General features: G+C 38.1%; 1 non-coding gene across 1 annotated transcript; it reads left to right on the top strand.

Annotated features, from left to right (window-relative positions):
* The first annotated feature begins 17,939 nt into the window (after positions 1–17,939).
* On the top strand, positions 17,940–18,013 carry trnat-agu (transfer RNA threonine (anticodon AGU)). The gene has a single exon. It is a non-coding gene; the product is annotated as a tRNA-Thr (tRNA).
* Positions 18,014–18,464: the final 451 nt, after the last annotated feature.

The raw sequence follows: 18,464 nt of genomic DNA, 5'->3' as shown, positions 1-18,464 counted from the left end.
AATACTTATTTGCCCCACTGTATATTTAAAGGGTTAAGTATCAAAGGTATTAAAAATGATTTAATACTTAATAAGTATTTAATTATATATTTAATAATAATTTCGTGTCAATTTTGATGGGTGCTGGCTTATACTCAGGTGCGCCTTATAGTCCAAAAGTTATTGTACTTCCCGTTGAATTTGAGTCAGTTCCGATTTATTTGAGGACATTCCTTCTTTTCAGTAACCCAAAATCAACAGGAAATGCCCCATAAATGCCCTCAAAAGGAAAAGGAAGTGACCTAAAATCAACAGGAAATGACTGGCATTGGCTGCAACTGACAGCCATGGACGTCCAATTCGTTTGAAGCCAGAGGGATGGCAGCGAATGAACGAATGTTCATTCGCTGCCACCCTTTGGCTTCAAACGGATTGGATGTCTACTAGTGATAAACTCATTCCAATTCACAGCAGAAGAAAAATAAATAAATGATAATTAGCTGCTTTTACAGCAATTACACAAACGGTTAGCATGCGTTGGCTAACAAACGGTTAGCATGTGTTCGCTAGCATTAGCACATCGTTCAAACAACCACGTTAACAACCAAGTTATTTTGAGTTTTTTAAAAAATAATTTGTACTACAAGTTTTTTTTGTTCATTCACTGCCAGTCAAAAAAAGCATGGAAAAGCAAAGTCTCTCCTGTCTTTCTCTATTTCCGCGTGGAATTTGACATGTTTTCATTCTGCGTGTGAGAACGCGTATCACCCCGAAAAATAAACGTCTCGTACGTTAACAGCTCGCGTCTGTGTTTGCATTGGCTAGCTAAACCCGATGGGGCGCGGCCCCGCCACCCCTAAATCAGAAGCCTTGGTCCTCTTTGCTTTCAAAGAAAAACTCGCTCTCACTTTATCTTGGCCGACAGACGAGTGACTGTTGCCGCCGTTGTTGTCGTCCAGATGTGATACAACTGTACGCTAAGTAAGTCACGTGTCGACAAGTTCTCGGTTTATTTACTCGAGGGAGGGTGGAAATACTTGTTCACGGGACTTTAACAAGCACACGTTCAGCCCGGAAAAAGGTATTTCCTGCAAAATTCCTCCCACGCGACACTTTTTTTGCTGTGAAAAATCACTGCTAGCCCTAATAGTTCAAACGGATTGGACGTCTATCGCTGTCAATGGCTTCGAATGAGTGAAAAAGGAAATATGAGCCAAGTAGCTAAGCTCTCCCTCAAGTCTGAATGCTAAGCTAAGTTAGCATTAGCCTGAAATGACTGCATATATAGTTGTATGAAAGCGTATCTGAACCTTTTGGAATTTCTCACATTTGTGCATAAAATCACCATCATTGTGAAAATCACTCAGAGGTAAAAACAGTGTCTAACTAAAACCACCCAAACATTTATAGATTTTCATATTTTAATGAGGATAGCATGCAAACTATGACAGAAGGGGGAAAAATAAGTAAGTGAAAAGGTGAACCCTCTGCCTCAGGAGACTTGAAGAGCTATTTAAACCAAATTTTACCAAACAATTTAAGTCAGGTGTGTGCCCAATCACTGATAAGTGGTTTGAAGCTGCCCTGCCCACTATAAAACACACACCTGGTAAGAACTCGATGAGAAGCATTGTCTAATGTGGGTCATGGCTCGGTCAAAAGAGCTGTCTGAAAACCTGCGATAGAGGATTGTTGAGTTGTATAAAGCTACAAAAGCATTTCTAAATGTCTGGATGTTCATCAATCGACAGTCAGAGAAGTTGCCTACAAATTGAGAGAGTTTGGCACTGTCGCTTCTCTACCAAGGAGTGGCCGCCCATCAAAGATGACGCTAAGAGTTCAGCGCAGAGTACTCAGAGAGGTAAAAAGGAACACTAGAGTGTCTGCTAAAGACTTACAAAAATCACTGGCACAGTACAACTGTGCACACGTCAACTATATGTAAAATTATGGCCAAGAAATGGTGTTCATGGAAGGACTCCACTGCGATCTTTAAAAAAAAAACAAAAAAAAAAAACATTGTTATTCGTTTAATGTTGGCAAAAAGGCACTTGAACACTCCACAGAAGTTTTGGAAAAATATTTTGTGGACTGATGAAATCAAAGTTGAACCGTTTGGGAGTAACACACAACCGTCACGTGTGGAGGAAAAATGGAACACTGTGAAGCACGGTTGAGGGGGCATAATGATTTGGGGCTGTTTTGCTTCCTCAGGGCCTGGACAACTTGCAATCATTAATGGAAGAATGAATTCAAAAGTTTATAAGGATGTTTTGCAGGAAAACCTGAGGCCGACTGTCAGACATTTGAAGCTGAAAAGAGGATGGATGCTTCAACAAGACAATGATCCAAAACACAGAAGTAAGTCAACTTCAGAATGGTTTCAGAAGAACAAAATACACGTTCTGGAGTGGCCGAGTCAAAGTCCAGACTTGAACGCCATTGAGATGCTGTGGCATGACCTAAAAACACCGATTTATGCCAGAGACATCGCAGGAATCTGACTGAACTCCAGCAGTTTTGTAGAGAAGAATGGGCCACGATTAGTCCTGATCGATGTGCCAGACTGATCAGCAGCTACAGGAAGCATCTGGTTGAAGTTAATGCAGCCAAAGAGGGGGCCCACAAAATATTAAATGTGATGGTTCACTTACTTATTTTTCCCCCTTTGTCATTGTTTGCATGCTATCCTCATTAAAATATGAAAGCCTAAAAATGTTTGGGTGGTTTTAGTTCAAACCAACACTTTTCTCATCTGTGTGATTTTGACAATCAGATCACATTTGATGGTGATTCCACGCAGAAATGTAAGAAATTCCAAAAGGTTCAGATACTTTTTCATACCACTGTATCTTCCTTTTCCCATGGATTAGCATATTAGCATCTATACATAGCGCTCCATAAAAAGCCAGACATTTCCCAAAGCTCTGACGGCGATTGAATATCACCCGGCAAGCACTTCCTATTTTAGGATGGTGTCAGACATTTTTTTTTCATTCTTTTTCTCTGAAAACAAACGCTAGCTAAGCGCTAACACAAGCAGCTGTCACTCGGGACCAGCTGTACAACATGTGGCTGCCGTTTGGGATTTAATACAGGAAGTTGGGAGGATAACGTACAGTTTCCTGAAGGCTGACATGATACAATAATCCCACAAGCGGCTGAGCAAGCAATTTAGCATGCTTGAGCTAATTTAGTGTATTTTTGTAGACAGCTAGCGCAAAATTATCTGATGTAATTAACTTACATCATCCGTGTAGCTTAGTAGAAATAAATATTTTAACGTTATGGCCATAACACTAGAAAATGGTGTCTGGTTTATAAATAGATTTGAGATGTCCCTTTCTGCTAGCTTTGACGGTGATGGATTTTTGACTGAAACCAAAAATAGTGAGTAAAAATATTAGTGCTGCAGCGATTAATCGATTAACTTGAGAATTTCGATTAGAAAAAAAGATTCAAATTCAATTTAGCTGCTTCAAGTATTCGTTTAGTTCAAGTGGTGTTGTAGTGGTTTGTTTTGAAAGTGTTTGCATTTAGTTTTATTGATTTGGGTGGATACACTGCCCTCTTTTGGCAATAGTGAATATGACATAACTCATTTAACATGGGTGAATCCAGCTGCTCCATGTTAAGACCAACATAAGCTGTTTTTGTTTGAGCTAATATGTTTTAAATGCATTCGTAATTTAGTTTATAGGTATATTTATATATTTTTTTGTGGGAATATGTTTGAACCAATTGTTAAGAGCATTGTAAAAAAAAAAAAAAAAAAAGTTAGCATTTTTTAGCATTTTAAACTAGCAGACTTTTGCTGTCTAATCTAGTCAGTTGTTGTTTTTTCGTACGTACATCCTCATTTAATTTATTTTTGTTTTATACAATTTGAGGCACAGCTCAGGAATTTTATTTGTGTTCCTTATGTGGTTACTCGATTATTCGAACTAACTAGTTCATCGATTAATCGACTACTAAAATAATCGATAGCTGCAGCACTAAAAAATATCAACAAAATCTTGCCGAAAATGCATACAAAAATATTTAAAATGCAAATAAAGTCCAAAAATGTTTTGATTGTTTACAAAATTAACCAACTCAGTGAAAAGAAAAAGTAAAATTACTTTGTTATTGTACTTTAGTCAATATGAAGTGGTCCTTTTTACTTTTACGTCACTACATTTTAAGCATGTATCTGTACTCTCTACTCCACTACTTTTCAAATTCAAATTGCTCAAAAAATGTACTCAAGTAAAAAAAGTATTCGGTGAAAAGAATAATCGAGTGATGAGTAACATTGTGAGTAACTGCTTACGATGTTTGATTTTTTTTTTTTTTTAAATGGTTCTTTTTTCTATATGAGTTCGTTATTTATATGAATTGTAATTATTATACTTTGAAGAAGAAGACTATATAACCTACTACATAACCAATTTAAGCCAAAGAAATACTTTTTTTTTTTAGAAGGAGAAAACATATGAAACTAAAATGATCATATCTCCGGTTTTCTGTGGTCAATCGGTGCCAAATAAAACTGGGAGAGAGGTTAACATCTGCGCTTTCGAGTCATGTTGACGGCAGCGCTCTATGTCAAATACTTAATTCATTTTTTTCGGTGCTTGAACAGGCCGAAAACAGAACGGCAACTTTGAATCTAATTGGTATAATGGAGTCATGTGATTATTGTCGCGACGTTTCATTGGTGAAACTAGTAGCACCACTGTTGGCGTCTCTAGCAAAAAAAAAAAATCTAATAAAAAAAGTAAAATCTAATATGTAGAATAAAGAAGAAAAATGTAACGACTAAAGTAGCAGAGTAAGAGTAGCGTTTCTTATTCACAAATCTACTCAAGTAAAAGTAAAAAGTATGGCTTAGTAAAAGTACTCTTACATCTTTCTCAAAAAGTTACTAAAGTAAATGTAACACATTACTACTCACTTCAGCGTGCAACTATACCATAATTGAGCATTAGAATCAGCAACACAACTACAAACTTAAGATTAGGCGGGTGAACAAGATATCGACCAATAAAAACCAACAGTGAGAGCGGCGTGCCTTCAGATGGGTTCTGAACACTCTTTTAAAAGTAGGTGGGGGTATGCACCTGATAGTTGCTTGCAATCCACCATTAAGCCAAATATTGGAGTGTTTTGAGTTTGCTAAGCTTCTGTTTACAGTGCAATCAATTTTATTATTTTAATTTAGGGCTGTCAAAATAATCGCGTTAACGGGCGGTAATTAATTTTTTAAATTAATCACGTTAAAATATTTGACGCAATTAACGCACATGCCCCGCTCAAACAGATTAAAATGACAGCAGTGTCATGTCCACTTGTTACTTGTGTTTTTTGTCTCCCTCTGCTGGCGCTTTGATGTGACTGATTTTATGCACCATGAGCATTGTGTAATTATTGACATCAACAATGGCGAGCTACTAGTTTATTTTTTGATTGAAAATTTTACAAATTATATTAAAACGAAAACATTGAGAGGGGTTTTAATATAAAACTATAAAACTTGTACTAACATTTATCTTTTCAGAACCACAAGTCTTTCTATCCATTATCGCTTTAACAAAATGTTAATGTTAATGCCATCTTGTTGATTTATAGTTATAATAAACAAATACAGTACTTATGTACAGTATGTTGAATGTATATATCCGTCTTGTGTCTTTCCATTCCAACAATACTTTACAGATAATGGCATATTTTATCGATGGTTTGAATTGCGATTAATGAATTTTTAAGCTGTGATTAACTCGATTCAAATTTTTTATCGTTTGAAAGCCCCATTTTAATTATAAATACAGTACTGTTTTCTTAGATACTTGTACTTTTATAGGTCGTCCCCGGGTTATGACGTACCCGACTTATGTGATTCCGACTTTACGACGTGTGTCTCGTCAGCTGTTTTTTTTTTTTTTAAATTTATTTATTTATTTATTTATTTATTTATTTTATCGCGTATCAGTGTCTCATCCGCCACCTCTCAGCATTGATGGTAAGTATACTATAATATTTGTAATTAATTTAGTTATTTATTACCGTATTTTTCGGATTATAAGTCGCAGCTGACTATAAGTTGCACCAGCCATAAAATGCCCAACGAAGAGGAAAAAAACATATGTAAGTCGCACCGGAGTATAAATTGCATTTTTGGGGGAAATTTACTTGATAAAATCCAACACAGAGAGCAGATATGTCATCTTGAAAGGTAATTTAATACAAAAATACAATACAGAACAACATGCTGAATAAGTGTACAGTATGATGTTACATGATGCATGAACAACGAAATGGGAATATACTGTCCTCACCAGGACGCTACGGCTCGGTTCTGGCTATACAGCGAGCTAAACTCCCAAATGACAATGCTGTACGTCCGTATACTTTCCTGAATCCATTTGGTCCTCGATACCAAACAGGTTCGCATCAATGTAAATAAATGATAATTAGCTGATATTACAGCAATTACACAAACGGTTAGCATGCGTTCGCTAGCATTAGCACATCGTTCAAACAACCACACAACTGGCTATAAGTGTCCGATCGCGGGTGGAAAACACACAGCTACAATAGACAAGATGATACACACAGGCGTTGCCTCTGTAGCGATATTTTACAAGCATAAACAATGAACGTCGGTTCGCAGCCGTGTCTCTCTATAGCCCACTCGCTCAGAGACGCTCTGTAGCTGTCCGTCTTCTTCTGGCGTGTGAGCGTTCTTCTTTGCGTGAACAAGTGCGAGTGCGCCCCCACTTGGGCGTGAAAGTGCCACAAACTGAAAGCATGCATTTTAATATAAAAAAGTCAATAATACAATTGAACACACATTGCCAAAGGCAGAACGCGAACGTGGCCATAGCTATTAAGAGTTATTCAGATAACTACAGCATAGAGAACATGCTAACAAGTTTACCAAACCATCAGTGTCTCTCCAAAACACCAAAATAACATGTGAAATGATATAATGTGTTAATAATTTCACACATAAGTTGCTCCTACGTATAAGTTGCACCGCCAGCCAAACTATGAGAAAAACTGACTTATAGCCTGAAAAATACGGTAGATCTAACTGATCTAAATGGTTGATCTCTACAGTAATTGAAATGCATATCTGGTATTTCATTATACTACAGTATATGTGCAGTCCGCTTTCCTTTGTTGCACTCGGACTTGTTTGACGTCACGCTAGCCCTATTTTCTGTTAGTTTCGAGCGTTGCTTTCACGTTAGGAAGCGTGGGTGTACGCTAGATAACATTTCAAGAAGGCAGAGAATGGTCAACACCGCGGGCTTGCTCGGCAATGACCCCTATTAGCTCGCTATTAGCCCGCTAACTTATTGAGCAGCGTTCGTTTTCACCGCTGGAACATTATTGTGCAGCCATTGAGGTATGTTTTTGTAAGTAAATATGTGTGTATTGATCTACTTTATAGTATTATTGTAAGCTCTTTGGTCGTGATTGTATTTTTCTAATAATGTGTTCCTAGTTTGACGGTGACAAATTTATAAATTTCATTTGTAAGAACTATGTTGTGATTGGTGTTACCGGAGGGAAGTATTATATTATATTATATTATATTATATTATATTATATTATATTATCTATCTATCGAGATCTATCTATCTATATCTATCGATCTATCTAGCGATAGATCTATCCATATCTATCGATCTATCTAGTGATAGATAGATATCTATAGATGTATAGATCTATCTATAGATCTATAGATAGATCTATAGAGATATCTCTATAGATATATAGATATCTATCTAGATAGCTATCTATCTATTGATAGATCTATCGATAGATCTATCAATATCTATCGATAGATCTATTGATAGATCTATCGATATAGATATATATCTCGATAGCTATCTATCTATCTATCGATCGATCTATCGATAGATCTATCGATCGATCTATCGATAGATCTATCGACCGATCTATCAATATCTTTCGATAGCTCTATAGATATCTATCGATCTATCTAGCGATAGAGCTATACATCTATAGATATCTATTTATAGATCTATAGATATTTATTTATCTATAGATCTATAGATAGATAGATATCTATAGATGTATAGATCTATCGCTAGATAGATCTATAGAGATATCTCTATAGATCTATAGCTATCTATCCAGATAGCTATAGATCTATAGATAGATAGATGGTACTTGAATGGGTTAATTCCGACTTACGCTGAAATTCGGGTTACGTCCCCAGTGGGGACTACCTGTACTTATGTAATTTTTTTTGTCCCTGCATCTGTACTTTTAATTAAGTAAAAAAAAAAAAAAAAAGAAGTAGTACAGCACCAAGTAAAATTATTTTTGATTCTATTTTGAAAATGAGAGGAAAAAAATCTTCAACTTTGGAAAAAAACAAACATTGTTCACAGCCATCCTTCCCACTTCAAATGGATTGGACGTCTAACGCCGTCAATGGAAACTTCTAACAGCCCTCACACGACGTCGTATCCCAATTACGCGCCTCTTCTTCCCCGCTGCGTCAATGCCACAACCCATCCATTTTTAGGAGAACACTATTGAGCGTCTGTCAACGCGCGCGGCCATCACTTCCACGCCGCTTTCATCCCATTGTCCGGCGGCCCGTCGGGGGGGCGTCATTGTCCTTCCGCCGGACGAAGACGGCGCGGGGACGCAAAGTGACGGCTCCCGTCGTGCTCGGAATGCGCGAAAAAAGCATCAAAGGATAGTTGACGTCAAGTTACGAGGGTTGGAAAAAATCCGCATTTGAGTCACGTTCTGTTTTGTTGGGTGACATTTTCAAACAAAAACAATGTCATCATGTGAAGCAGGTGCGAAATACTTTCCAGTGGTGACAATGCGAGCGTCCCTCCCCTGAAAGACGGCCTCCGGTCGCGCGTCACGGAACTAACGGCGTCATCCGCCCGGCACGCACGCGGCGCGTGTTCTCACCTGGTTTCCGCGGCAACCGCACCACATCACTTTATTTCCTCGCACGGCAGGTTTCGAGAGGGGCCCCTCTGAGAGGGCGCGAGGCACCACAAATGTGACCGATCTGCTTCTTTGGAAGCGACCGAGCAGATTCATTCAAGGTGCTGCAGGTAAAAAAACAGACAAAAATGGACAAACTGTGATTTTGTTCTTAAACTTAGAAATTAACTGATGTGCTTGGCTAACTCCCTACACATTCTGCCTAGCAACACGTAGCTTTGCCAATGTGTAAATTAGTTTTTTATAACCATGAAAATGAAAAAAAAAAAGACCAAGAATGATATTGCTTTGTGCTTTTCAACTTCAAATATACAGTATGTTGATACTAGCAGTACAGGCTGGCGTTGCTCGCGTTTGTGTAACTTGAACACAATATAACCGAATGGCAGATAAAACATACTTTCTATTAGTGGTGTGACAAAATATCGAAATGGTGATATATCGTGATACTTTGTATCTCAAAAGGTTATCGATATGCTCCTTCCTGTCAAGAATCAAGATATTGTTTTAAAAAGGTGTTAATGTTTTAAAAAAAAAAAAAGGGGGAAAAACAGGAACAAACAAGTTGCTACCAAAATCCTCCACAATAATAGTGCTTAGCTAATTTGCTCCCAAAAACGTATAAATACGTTCTATTCTTAATTGTTTCAGTGTCCCAAAGACGTATTAATACGTTTTGTTTTTTTCCCCAAAAAAGACATCTCTGGGTTCTGACTCAATTTAACTCCAAAGCACAAAACTGAAAATCAATTTTAAAGCAATAAAACTGGCCACTGGAGGGCAGTAGCACATTTGTTATGACCCGCAACCCGATTCAACGGCAACGAACGGCCGGCGGAAGACAACCGAATGGATGCCAGGCGGCGGACGACCGAGCAGAACAACTGGGACCACTAGTGCAGCGGACAATGCCGTTGAGTCCGTGCTACGTGAGCAGAAAAACACAAACACCATGAAGTACTCATCACATTTTCTTTTCTTTTTTGTTTTAACCAAAGTCCACGTATACATCAAATGATGACAGGAGGAGAGGAGTAGGGGTCTACTATAAATTGAAGTGTTCTAAAATTGGTTGCCATACAATCAGAATCTTTTGAGGGTTGCCTGATACCTCATACCTTAGTTTTAACAGTAACCACCACTCTTAGTCATGGTTGACACAGCTACCCATGAACCATTGCGGGCGTAACAGTTAATAAATAACAGTCACTACAGTATGAATATCCAGCCGAATTGAATCCCTTAGTAATATTCTGGAAAATTGTATTTTTTTTTTTCCAAATCCAGGATCTTGTGGAGTAGTCATAGCCACAATGCATCATAACAGCACATTTAAATTTGAAAAGTTATAACGCCAAGTACGACACTGCTATTGAAAGAGGCACGTCTTTTGCCCAAAAGATGCTGTCGTCTCCACAATCAGGTCGCATTTTCTTTGCTAATTTTTGGAGTTTGGAATTCATTTTCCGCACAAAATGGAGGCCTAGATCAAACCTATCGAAGAACAACTGCGTAAAATTTCGACAAAACCCGCCCAGCCGTGTCAGAGTCTATAGAGAGCGAAAACACACACAAAGTTCCATTTATACTCAATAAGTAGAGCTATAGATAAGAAATATGCATGAATCAATCAATTGGGGCATGAGAGGTTATGCCCCACAAACTCTGCCAAGCAACAGACCAAAAATTTGTTGTCACAAACTTTGGGGGATACAATGATATGCAATTTATATATATATATATATATATATATATATATATATATATATATATATATATATATATATATATGTATATAAGCAAAAAAAAGAATATGTTAATAACATTTTAAAAAATCAATAAATGAGAACATTTAATAAATTCGGTAAAATATATGATACATATAAGTGTTACAAACAAATAACCAAAAAAATGAATCAATCAATCAATCAATCAAAACATCAGTCAATTAATAAACACAATATCTCATTCATTCATTCATTCACTCATATTTCAACTATTATTAAAATATTAAATACTGTATATGTTACAAAATAACTAATAATAGCATGAAAATAACTAAGTATATTTGATTAATTCAGTAAAATAATTCATATCAATATAAGTTTTTAACATTAAATGGAAAGTCTAAGTCACAAGTTATCGTTAATATAATACATTTTAAAAAATGAATATGACAATATTTGAAATAAAACCATGAACATTCTATTTTTTCAATAATATATTTCATTAATTCAGCGACATATATAACAAATTTGAGAAGAAATTGAAATTTAAAAAAAAAAATCTATCACTAAATGAATAATAAAATGAAATTTGTATTAAAATAATACATTTTACAAATTCCACGCATCAGACATATTATTTTGGGGTTAACGCAATTTTTTGCCCCACAAATGAAGTTTTCCAATAGAAGTAATTCTGCCTGGCAACTTGTGACTCACTTGTGACATCACAAGTGAATTTGCTGCTTCTGCTAGCCATCGAACACATTAATATTAGGGCTGTCAAACGATTAAAATTTTTAATCGAGTTAATTACAGCTTAAAAATTAATTAATCGTAATTAATCGCAATTAATCGCAATTCAAACCATCTATAAAATATGCCATATTTTTCTGTAAATTATATATATATTCTGTAAAATAATTTGTTGGAATGGAAAGATAAGACACAAGATGGATATATACATTCAACATACGGTACATAAGGACTGTAGTGGGCATTTCACTCTACTGTCATTTAAATCTGTCTATGCTGTCCTCACTCCGAAGCGTCTACTTTTTTAGCTAGACAGCTAGTGAACGACGCCTTAATAATCAGACTTCTTCCTTTTTCATCTGATTTATTAATAAAATGGCCTCAAACCACTGTCCTCTTTAGACCGTAGTGAAACTACAAAAAAAAAAAGTACACATGCATTGCATTAGCAACAACGTTAGCTTAGCACGCTTTACAGGTTCACTAAACATAAACAAAAAGCGTCTCATACAAAAAATATAACATTTCGCTTACTAACATAATATGTACATTCTTGACAACAACCATACTTACGGACAAATCTTGTCCAAGGATCATATAAGCACAACATTACAACGTAGGCGTCAGCCCGAGACGTCGTGCAGCCATATTGAACTGGCAAGAAAGCAATTAACCATGTCGCAAAGCGACCACAAGAGTTCGCTGTTAGACAGCACAAAAAACCTTGCTGTAAAACTTACCAAAAGGCAGAATACTGTCTGAGCGGGACATGTGCCTTAATTGCGTCAAATATTTTAACGTGATTAATTTAAAAAATTAATTACCGCGCGTTAACGCGATAATTTTGACAGCCCTAATTAATATATAAATATATATATAATACATGTTTTAAATAGAGGTTGTCAAAGGGGCCTTTGTGAGTTTGTGACCCAACAGACAAAAAGTTGACCTGACTTTCTTGTTCCCATTGTGTAACTACAAGAAAAAAAATCCACTTAAGGGGTTTCTGGCGACTCACAGCTGGCAGTGGCAGTCACTTTCTAATAATACTCGGGCACACGCCGCGTACACACGCACCAGGGCGAGCGAGCGCCAGGCCCTAACGCGGCCGCCGGTCACCACGGCAACGGGAATGTTGGCACCCGCGGGTGCCAAGAGAGCAGCCGGTGGGTCGGGGCAGATTAGCCTAGCGACGGATTTACGCCGGTGTCCACAAAGAGGACATTGCGGTGCGAATGTAGAAAATATCATAAAAATACTAATAAAAATGGGATTTATTTTTGATTGACGACAATAGATGTCCAAATGAATGAATGAACGTTTATTCATTTACTGCCATCCCTCCCACATCAAATGGATTTGGACGTCTATCACTGTCAATAAATATTATAGATTCGTTCATTCATCTATATATCTCACAAGGTTCGCGGGGGTGCTGGAGCCTATCCCGGCCAACTCTGGGCAGTACACGCTAGATAAATACGGTCGAACAATAATTAATATTTTTTAACATTTAAAATGAAAAACTATAACAAAAATGTACAAAAAAATATTACAATGATGATTGCATAAATTCACAAAATATACTAAAACAGTGATATGTCTTGGATTTCAATACAGAAAAATTGTATATTTACACAATTATATGCTAATCAATATTTGTTTTAAATGCTATTTGAATATTATGATATTAATATTGTTCTATTGATAATTATTATATAATTTAGAAACATTAAAAAAAATTAATCAGTTTTGTGCTGCAAATATTAACCGATTAACTCGAGTAACTCGATTAGAAAAAAGATTCGAATTTAATCAAACGAATACCGTAATTTCTGGACTATAAGGTGCACCTGACTATAAGCCGCCAGCCACCAAATTTGACATGACAACGGCATTTGTTCATAGATAAGCCGCACTGGACTATAAACCGCAGTTGTCCTCATTGTGTTATGTGATATTTACACCAAAACTGGTAACACTTCATTTGACAATTACTTCATAAGACTGTCATGAAACCAAATGAACCACCATTAAGCTATGAACCAATTTGGTGCAAAGCCTTATTGTTTTAAAAATCTTAGTTTAGCCATCACTGCTCACCTTGGTGGAGACAGTCCACCTCTGCTGCCACCTGCTGTCAACACTGTTGTCGTCCAACATTCCTCCTAGCATGCAGTGCGGCGCTAAAGATGTAAAAACAATCCAAATTCATGTTCTGTCCTAATTATTTCTTCCTTTACTGTTCCAGTTGTTTCATTACTTGCTAGTTATGGTATTTGGTAAAATTTTCTTGGATGGTGGTGTCATAATACTGTCATAATTATTACATGACACTGTCATAGGCATTATTGAATGCTTATAATAGATGTCGGTTAGTGTCATTCAGCAAATTATCTCACTTTTGAATGGATGTAAAAGATCTGAGCTGGACATAAATGGAGTTAGTGACATAATATGCAACATGACACATTTCGACATCTGTCATAATAATTCAGTAATGCCCATGATAGTGTCGTGTCATGTCATAATTATGACGTTCTTATCATAGTCTTATGATGCCAGTGTCAAACAAAGTGTTACCTATTAACCCAAATAAATCATCAAATAAGCCTCACTGGACTATAAGACGCAGGATTCAAAATGAGGGAAAAAAGTAGCGGCTTATAGTCCGAAAATTAGGGTACTTGAAGCAGCAAAATTTTAGTGGCATTGTAAGGCTTTGTTTTGAAAGTGTGTGCATTTAGTTTTATTGATTTGGGTGGATACACTGCCCTGTAGTGGCAACAGTGAATATGACAACTCAATTTCACATGGTTCAATCCAGCTGCTCCCTGTTAAGACCACCATAAGCTAAATTTTTGTTTGAGCTAATGTTTTATTTACTACATTCGTAATTTAGTTTATAAGTACATTTATCCGTTTTTTGTTGGCATATGGGTTTGAACTATTTGTTCAAGTTAGCATTTTGTAGCAGACTTTTGCTACGTAATTTAGCCAATTGTTCTTGTGTTGTACTTACATCGTCATTTATTTATTTATTTTTATACCGTTTGAGGCTCAGCTCTGGTATTTATTATGTTCCTAATTTGATTACTTGATTATTCGAACTAACTACTTCATTGATTAATCGACTACTAAAATAATCGATAGCTGCAGCCCTAAATTAGTGTATGTAAGATAATTAAACAATGACTGAAACAACATGTTATAGTATTTGTCAGTGTTTGTTTCAGCTTGATTGACATTCAAAGTGTGTGTGTTCTCCAAGAGATGTCCATTACAATGTTTTATATTCTCTGGGGTGAAAAATAAATAAATGAATAAATAAATAACCTAAATCTGCTTGTAGTGCTGTTTCATTACTAATTACTTCGCGCGGGCGAAACATGATGGCGTCGCTCGCATTTGATTGAAGTCATCACTTAACACGGACTTAATAGCGCTTCAGTCATGCCAATCAGCCTCTTCTATTCATGACGACGATCACGTGACTGATTGTGATTCCGCTGATTCAGGATGCCAAATTCCCAATCGGGTCTGGCGCCGGCAAACGAGCTGGCCGTTTTGCACGCTCATTAGGCAGTCCCGACGCCCTGGTGGAAATCAAAGCCACGTTTTGAATCTGGCCGCACTTTCCCAATTAGGAACAAGACCGGGCACGCCCGTCCTTTTGCCGGCTGAGCGTCAAGTGCGGCGTGAATCCGCGGATTGTTGGGAGGTCGTGCTCTTTATTTTTTCCAGGCGCCGGCAGCTGCCTCGCCGCAGCTGTCCCCAGACAAGAACCGACAGTGACCAGACACAAACGTGAGCAATAACGCTCAAACACACGCCACAACCTAAAGGAGATCTGTCTGTTAACCCAGGGGTCCCCAACCTATTCCACTAAGGCACACTGTGGGTGCAGGATTTCATTCTTACCAAACAAGATGACAACACTTTTTCCCCAATCTGGTGTTTTACAAGTGCAATCAGTTGATTGCAGTCAGGTGTGGCTTGTTTTAGCAGAAGCCTCATTGGTTCAACTGTCTCTGCTGGATCGGCTGGAACAAAAACCAGGACCCACAGTGTGCCTTGAGGACTGGGTTGAAAACCCCTGTCCAGTCATCAAATAGCAACCAACAAAATACCAAGTTGAACTTAGCTCAACAAAAAACTCGATAAATCAACAAACTAATTGACCAAACCAAGTAACTCAGCTCCTACCAACGACCAAAGCAACCTACTATACAGTGGGGCAAATAAGTATTTAGTCAACCACTAATGGTGCAAGTTCTCCGAATTGAAAAGATTAGAGAGGCCTGTAATTGTCAACATGGGTAAACCACAACCATGAGAGACAGAATGTGGAAAAAAAAAAAAGAAAATCACATTGTTTGATTTTTAAATAATTCTTTTCCAAATTAGAGTGGAAAATAAGTATTTGGTCACCTACAAACAAGCAAGATTTCTGGCTGTCAAAGAGGTCTAACTTCTTCTCACGAGGTCTAACGGGGCTCCACTCGTTACCCGTATTAATGGCACCTGTTTTAACTCATTATCAGTATAAAAGACACCTGTCCACAACTTCAGTCAGTCACACTCCAAACTCCACTATGGCCAAGACCAAAGAGCTGTCGAAAGACACCAGAGACAAAATTGTAGACCTGCACCAGGCTGGGAAGACTGAATCTGCAATAGGTAAAACGCTTGGTGTAAAGAAATCAACTGTGGGAGCAATTATTTGAAAATGGAAGAGATACAAGACCACTGATAATTTCCCTCAATCTGGGGCTCCATGCAAGATCTCACCCCGTGGCATCAAAATGATAACAAGAACGGTGAGCAAAAATCCTAGAACGACACGGGGGGACCTAGTGAATGACGTACAGAGAGCTGGGACCACAGTAACAAAGGCTACTATCAGTAACACAATGCGCCGCCCGGGACTCAAATCCTGCACTGCCAGATGTGTCCCCCTGCTGAAGAAAGTACACGTCCAGGCCCGTCTGCGGTTCGCTAGAGAGCATTTTGTCAGGGAAACGCGGGAAGGCAGGTGGTGTGGACCCAAATGCAGGGAAACGAAAAAGGCAGCGAGGCAGGTGGAGGAGAACTCAAAACACGTTTTCATAATAACTAACCAAAATATAAAGTACAAACAAAAGGACTATGGATCAAAAAGGCAATGTTCAAACCAAAACTTACTTAAACAGAGGGACTGGTACACGAGGGCTTGGACAGGTCTTGACTTTGGCAAAGACATAGACATAGACAATGACGCAACAAGGAGTGAACAGAAAATGTATACACACACGCAGACAAGGGGTAACGAGACATCAAGGAACAGGTGAGCACAGGATGATAGACTAGGAGAAGGCATATCAGGTGAAATCAATGGGCAATCACAGGGACAAGTCACACTAGGAGAAAACAAACACAAAACCTAACACATTTGGATGATCCAGAAGAGGACTGGGAGAATGTGTTATGGTCAGATGAAACCATAATAGAACTTTTTGGTAGAAACACAGGTTCTCGTGAATTGAATACTGAATTGCATGTGAAGAACACCACACCCACTGTGAAGCATGGGGGTGGAAACATCATGCTTTGGGGCTGTTTTTCTGCAAAGGGACCAGGACGACTGATCTGTGTAAAGGAAAGAATGAATGGGGCCATGTATCGAGAGATTTTGAGTGAAAATCTCCTTCCGTCAGCAAGGGCATTGAAGATGAGACGTGGCTAGGTCTTTCAGCATGACAATGATCCCAAACACACAGCCAGGGCAACAAAAGAGTGGCTTCGTAAGAAGCATTTCAAGGTCCTGGAGTGGCCTAGCCAGTCTCCAGATCTCAACCCCATAGAAAATCTGTAGAGGGAGTTGAAAGTCCGTGTTGCCCAACGACAGCCCCAAAACATCACTGCTCTAGAGGAGATCTGCATGGAGGAATGTGCCAAAATACCAGCAACAGTGTGGGAAAAGCTTTTGAAGAGTTACAGAAAACATTTGGCCTCCGTTATTGCCAACAAAGGGTACATAATAAAGTATTGAGATGAAATTTTGGTAAACAAAGTCGCAGAACAACCGACTTTGTTCACAGATAAGAAAAAAACATCAACTACAAAGTAAAAAAATGAGAAACCAAGTTTTATATGATTGCTCGCTGACCTGGTTTGAATTTTTTTTTTAAAAAAGGCCAGAAAACCAATTCCACTTCCATGTACAGTACAACACTTATGTTCCAGAGGTAGCTAATAATACACAACGGAAAAACTCGGAAATTGTTTTTATGTAACAGAGCAGCTAATAAGTAGGCAAAGTGCTAACACGCGAGTCGATTAAGTGTTTAAAAGTGCTCATTCAAACACGTCAAGCCTTTGGACTAGTTTTCATCGAACGACACCAAAAAGTGAGGTGCTTTCGTGCCTCTATGACTTTCAATGCGGACTTTGGCGCGCCCATATCCAGCTCCTATTTCGTCCGGCTATGTCCTGTGACTACATATGACACATGGCGCCGTGGCTTAGTTGGTTAAAGCGCCTGTCTAGTAAACAGGAGATCCTGGGTTCGAATCCCAGCGGTGCCTTTTGAATGGCAACTCCTAAAGAGAATAGACTAGAAGGCCTTCATTGTCAAGAGGAAAGCATGGAAGAAAAGTCCAATAAAGTTCATTCAAGTACTCAAATGAAAAAAGTGACTAACTAAGCATCCACTCACACTCAACCACTAGATTATTCAAAACTAGCACTCATGTTGCGGTTAGCTAAAACACAATAGCGCTAACTCTGCCTTCCCTTTTTATAGCCTTGTACTTGACTCTTGACACGAGCCGTATCATTAAGCATCTTCGTAGGCGTTATATAACCATCTTCTACCCTCTTTTTGTCACTTTTTTGGCACGCGTCCAGTCCAAACAGAACCCACTTTGTCTCGGTCTGGACTCCTAGCAGCAGCTGTTCGATTCCAGCAGCTGACTCTTTTGTTATTTTCCCCGTCGTCAGTAATTGACATTTTCTTTTTGGCGGATTTTGCCCGAA

This window comes from Corythoichthys intestinalis, chromosome 20 (genome assembly GCF_030265065.1).
Source record: "Corythoichthys intestinalis isolate RoL2023-P3 chromosome 20, ASM3026506v1, whole genome shotgun sequence".
Classification (NCBI taxonomy): Eukaryota; Metazoa; Chordata; class Actinopteri; order Syngnathiformes; family Syngnathidae; genus Corythoichthys; species Corythoichthys intestinalis.
Note: the sequence above shows the minus strand (reverse complement) of the source record. Positions and strands in the feature narration are given on the sequence as shown.